This window comes from Pseudophryne corroboree, chromosome 1 (assembly GCF_028390025.1).
Source record: "Pseudophryne corroboree isolate aPseCor3 chromosome 1, aPseCor3.hap2, whole genome shotgun sequence".
Lineage (NCBI taxonomy): Eukaryota > Metazoa > Chordata > Amphibia > Anura > Myobatrachidae > Pseudophryne > Pseudophryne corroboree.
Genome location: NC_086444.1, coordinates 356,152,608 through 356,158,709, shown reverse-complemented (window position 1 = coordinate 356,158,709; position 6,102 = coordinate 356,152,608). Strand labels below are relative to the sequence as shown.

The 6,102-nt window shown below is 42.9% G+C and overlaps 1 pseudogene; it reads left to right on the top strand.

Annotated features, from left to right (window-relative positions):
• Window positions 1–3,989: 3,989 nt before the first annotated feature.
• LOC134952194 (5S ribosomal RNA) lies at window positions 3,990–4,108 on the top strand (annotated as a pseudogene).
• The last annotated feature ends 1,994 nt before the right edge of the window (window positions 4,109–6,102 follow it).

Sequence of the window (6,102 nt, the reverse complement as noted above, 5' to 3'; positions counted from 1 at the left end):
ACAAGTGATACATTTCACTGTGAGTGATAATTTGCTCCAGCCAAACAGACAACATCTGGGAGCTGTTTGGATGGTGCAATTTATCACTCACAGTGAAATGTATCACTCGTTGATAAATGTGCCCATAAGTTAAAGTTAAATTGCGGTATACACTAAATTCTGAACTTTGTGCGTTAGATGCTGCAGTATTTGGGGTATAGTATGGGCCAGGATTAAATGTGGAAAAACCCTGCTCAGGGTATTGTGAGCTGTGGTGTTGTGTTGGAGCTTTCGAAGTATTGATCAAACGTTCAAAGAACGCCATGTTTATTTGTTGCAATTCCCAATGACGTTCATGCTGCTCTCTATTCATGCGTTCCTGCATTGTCATGACTTGGGCAATAAATGTGTCTTGCATTTGGCGCTCGCCCTCTATAAACCTGTCGAGCCTTGCATCCTCCTGTATGGACATAGCAGTGTCCATCTCTCTGAGTTGTTCAACAAGGACATTTGTCATGGCTTTAGCTACTTGCTCCACTTTGTTCAGTTTCTTCCTTCTAGGCGGAATGTTGAAAACTGTGAAGATTAGATTAAAAAAATGAGCGTACATAAAAATAGCAGCGTTAGCAAACATGTGTTTGTGGCATTAACCCAACTACACACTAGCTTAACTCTGCAACAAGCTACATTGATCTATATATAAAGCAGTGAAAACTATATCCCGTGGTTCTCAAGGCAGGCATTCTGAGCGTGGCAATCCTGAACATAATTGGTAATTATGGTACCCCCCTTACCCTGTCACCAAGTACATACGTAAGTACATAACTCAAAGTCCCCCTGGGTGGTGGATAACCACACAGCCTAACCCTAAGCTTCCCCCCTCCCTACCCTATCCCTCCTTCCCTGACTGCATACTCAACTCCCGTGGTCAGATGTTCAGGATCCTGACTGCCAGTATCGTCACCATGGGTGGCATTCAGTATGCCGCCTGTTGGGATCCCAGCGCCCAGTATACCGGCGCCAGAATCCCGACACCCGGCATACCGACAACTATTTCTCTCTTGGGGGTCCACAACCCCCCTGGAGGGAAAATAAATAACGTGGCACTCATAGCGCACCACTGTGCCCACAGCGTGGCAAGCTCAGTGAGCCCACAAGGGGCTCATTTGCGTTCGTCCCGCTGCCGGCACACCGGCCACTCATACTACCCCCGTCACCACATGTTGTGAAAAAATTGGGGAAGTGCAGCAGTGAAGAAAACGGCCACCCACCTTTAACACTGGCTCATATTTGACCCTATACTGTGCTATGTGTGTTTAAAATTGCAAAAAATATACTTACTGTTTTTCTGTAAAGTTGGGGCGACGACACTTTGCATATTCCCACTGTCACTGGACTGAGCTTCCACAACCTCATCAATGGTGTCAGTTATGCTGTCATCATGGCTAGATGTATGCGTGGACAGGTGGGTGGATGTGTCATGTTCAGGTTCGCTGTTGTCAGGTGTGTCCTCAATTAACAGGGGTGATGGCGGGCAGACTTCACTGGTTGTGTATCTTCAGGATCTTGACTGCATTCTGTAGCAGTGTACTGTGAACTGGAAGACAGACTCACCGGATTGCAGATAGCTGTGTGCCCAAAGACAGATATCATAGTATTGCCACTCCATCCGGCCAGCCACACTCTTTTTACGGTTGTTGTCAGGCACTTTCAATAACTGCTTTCTCAGAGTCTTCATTTTATTAACAACTTGCTGTTGTGTACAGATAATTCCTCTGGCTTCAAGCAGCTTTGCAATGTTCTTATAAACAATAGCATCCTTCACTGTGCCTGTTATCTGTCTCTTTATTTCCTCCTCCCCCCATATGCTGAGCAGCTCTCTGACCTCCTGATCTGTCCAGGTCGCCATATTGCCTGTCTCCTCCGCTTTCAGGGCTTCTCCTACGCTTCCCCGGGCTCTGGATGATGACATCATCTTTTCTGAGTCCAAGAAAGCTCCAATGAGAGGCCTTTTAACAGTCCCGTGTACTGAATACCGGGTAGGGCCCATTCACACTACACTGCATCCTGGGACGATCACGGATTCAACCCTGATTGAAACCTGGGATGAAATGACGGGACGCTGGTCCCGGGATATTCTTTCAGTACCCTTTCACACTGAGCAAATTCCCGGGTTGATGCACGTTCATGTGCAATAACCCGGGTCATTTTTGTCAGTCTGAAAGGGTATAATTGTACTTGATGTGGTGCGATGCTTCTATAAAAAATAAAATAAAATAAAATAAAAAATAATTATTGGGTTTAAAACCTGCTAATTGATAAATATGAGTCTATCTCATTGCGGCTCTCAGTCCAAGGCAAAAGGGACTCACAAGGTGAATCTTCTATGTCCCTGCCCACAATTTCCTTTTTGACTTTTACATATAATGTTTTTCCAATATAAAAAAAGAGAAAATACTTTAGACTTATTTGTATAGATGCAATTCACTGCTAACAAAACTACCAGGAACCCGGAAGTGAATAAGCCCTACGGGCGAAACGCGTTTTCTGCGGTGGGGGGGGGGGGTCCGTCCACACAGTTCTACAGTGGCACTATCCTGATACCTGTTCTGCTTACCTGGTTTTCTGAAGGAATTGGAGATTCGTAAGCCCCCTCTATCTTATGGACCTATGCCACGGATAGCAACACTTTATTCAGGGAGATTATATATTATTTCTTTCCCTATTTACACCTGTTATTTTTCAGTGTGGTCTTGTTGTTAAGGGGCTTCTCCTTGATATGAGCCAAATTCTCAGCCTTTCTCAACTGAGGCCAGGATAGCGTTATTATTTATCTCCTACATATATATATATATATATATATATACCAATAGACAAATTGGCATCTAAATTATTATAGATTGATTCCTCTATTTGTAAACACTGACATTCTTGCTGTATTTTTCTTTTCATATTGGGACGTTTTTTTCACAGTTTTTTTCTGACGGTTATATACCTTGCTTTGTGTAATCCATTTACAAAGTCCTATATCATCTATACCCTATATTGACATATGGTGTTTTGAATCATACCCTACCTGATACTGTGAGAACTTGCTCACAGTTTCTTGTTATAATATATATCTCTCACCGTGCAAGGAGATATACCTTCTTCTAAATAAGAATTTCCTGTGTATGATATACAGGTTGAGTATCCCATATCCAAATATTCCGAAATACGGAATATTCCGAAATACGGACTTTTTTGAGTGAGAGTGAGATAGTGTAACCATTGTTTTTTGATGGCTCAATGTACACAAACTTTGTTTAATACACAAAGTTATTAAAAATATTGTATTAAATGACCTTCAGGCTGTGTATATAAGGTGTATATGAAACATAAATGAATTGTGTGAATGTAGACACACTTTGTTTAATGCACAAAGTTATAAAAAATATTGTCTAAAATTACCTTCAGGCTGTGTGTATAAGGTGTATATGTAACATAAATGCATTCTGTGCTTATATTTAGGTCCCATCACCATGATATCTCATTATGGTATGCAATTATTCCAAAATACGGAAAAATCCGATATCCAAAATACCTCTGGTCCCAAGCATTTTGGATAAGGGATACTCAACCTGTAATACGATTTTCAATCACACCCGAATCTAAGGGTGAGACACTAGGGAATTTTTCCCATTACTGTTGGAATATCCATTCCTTTGTGATTATATTTTGTGTAGCAGCAAAGTCCTTTTACTATCTTACTAAAGCAACTAGCCTATTATATCCAAATTGTTATTCAATAAACTGTTTATCTTATTTCTTCATTCCCCAACTTCGTGGACTCTCATCCATGATTCCCAGGACATTGTACCACACCGGTGGGAACTTTGGAACCGTGTCTAACGTGGAAAGCAGATCCACATATTTTCACCCACTTTATATTCCTACCTTCTATTTCTTCTCTGTTTCTGCCGATTTCTTATTTCTTATATAGGTGCACTCTCATTGGTGTACACATAAATCTCTACTACCATACCACGCTGTCAACGCCCGATCACGTCCGATCTTGGAAGCTAAACAGCGTTGGGCCAGGTTAGTATCAGGAGAGGTGACTGCCTGCGAATACCTGGTGTTGTAGAGCAGGAATTAATTTCCTCTTTCATGTGACATGAGACACCAACAGCAGTATCACCACTAATTCTATTCCGTATTTTTTCAGTACAGTGTTTACAATAATAACAATTTTTTGACTGTAATCTGATGCCCTCAATTCTGCCTGTAAATGTGGTATTTATATGTAATTCAGGTATATAATCCCTAGTGGTATGAAGGGTTGGCGGAAGTGTTGGTGGGTAGAAGAGCACGTGGGAGGGAATGTGAGTTGGAGAGAGTTTGGGTGGTATGGTGGGAGGGAGGATAGTAGTGATTGGGTATATTGGGATTGAGGGAGGCAACATGGGAGAAGTGTAAGAGAAAAAAAAGATATGTGGCATATTATGAGTGTGACTTGATAACCTTGCTCTGCACAGATTGCTTGTATGTAGAAGAGGTTACGTATCCTTGAGCAACCTGAGTCTGTCTACTTCCCCATTCCTAGGGATTCACCCTCAACATTAGCAAGTACCTGTTACAAACTCATGAATAGTTAACTCATTGACTACACCAGGCACCTGGAACCGCTTCTCCTAGGCTCCTATCGCCACCACCTAAAATCACTTACTTTGTGTTATGTGTGGTCACACTGCTGCAACACCTTCTGGTTGGAGTCACCTAATTTCCACTGGCCACTTACTATGGACAAGTCTGATCTTAGTAGCAGGCAGAGGGTTTGAATTTGGAGACAATGGGCTCAACCTTGAACTACTGGAGAATTTAACAGTATTTTTAGTTTTTTTAGTGGTCACAGGATGCAAGTAGCTATAAGTCTCTTAAAGCAAAAATAGGATTTTAATAACCTACCGGTAAATCCTTTTCTCGTAGTCCGTAGAGGATGCTGGGGTCCATTTTAGTACCATGGGGTATAGACGGTTCCGCAGGAGCCTTCGGCACTTTAAGACTTTTTAACAGTGTGAACTGGCTCCTCCCTCTATGCCCCTCCTCCAGACCTCAGTCTAGGAATTGTGCCCGAGGAGACAGACATTTTCGAGAGAGGAATTACTAATAAACTTGTGGCGAGATTCACACCAGCTCACACCATACACAAAAAACATGTCGGCTAACATGGCCTTTAACATAACTCATGCCAACCAGCATGTATAACGTAACAGCAACAGCTGTCAACATCTAAACACATGTGTGCAAAAAGATAAACGTAATCAGCAGGAAAAAATGAGCACTGGGCGGGCGCCCAGCATCCTCTACGGACTACGAGAAAAGGTGTTTTAGGTTATTAAAATCCTATTTTCTCTTACGTCCTAGAGGATGCTGGGGTCCATTTTAGCACCATGGGGATGTACCAAAGCTCCCAATATGGGCGGGAAAGTGCTAATGTTCCTGCAGAACTGACTGACCAGATTTTAGGTCGTCAGCAGCCAAGCTGTCAAACTTATAAAACTTAGCAAACGTGTTTGCCCCTGACCAAGTAGCAGCTCGGCAGATTTGCAAAGCCGAGACACCCCGGGCAGCTGCCCAGGATTAACCCACTTTCCTAGTAGAGTGGGCTTTTACCGAAGTCGGTAACGGCAATCCTGCCGTGGAATGAGCGTGCTGAATGGTACCCCTGATCCAGCGCGCAATAGTCTGCTTAGAAGCAGGACCCCCAATCTTGTTGGGGTCATAGAGGATAATCAAAGATTCTGTTTTCCTTATACTAGCCGTTCTTGCAACATAAATCCTCAACGCTCTGACGACATCCAAGGATTTTGAGACGGCTGAGGTGTCAGAAGCCACTGGCACCACCACTGGTTGGTTGCTATGAAAAGAAGACACAACCTTCGTAAGAAAGTGCTGATGTGTTCTCAGTTCAGCCCTATCTTCATGAAATATTAAGTAAGGATTCTTGTGTGAGGGAGCTCCTAACTCAGACACTCGTCTGCCTGAGGCCAAGGCCACCAGCATGACCACTTTCCAAGTGAGAAACTTCAACTCAAACCAGTCTGATTTAAGGAACTGCAACACCACATTAAGATCCCATGG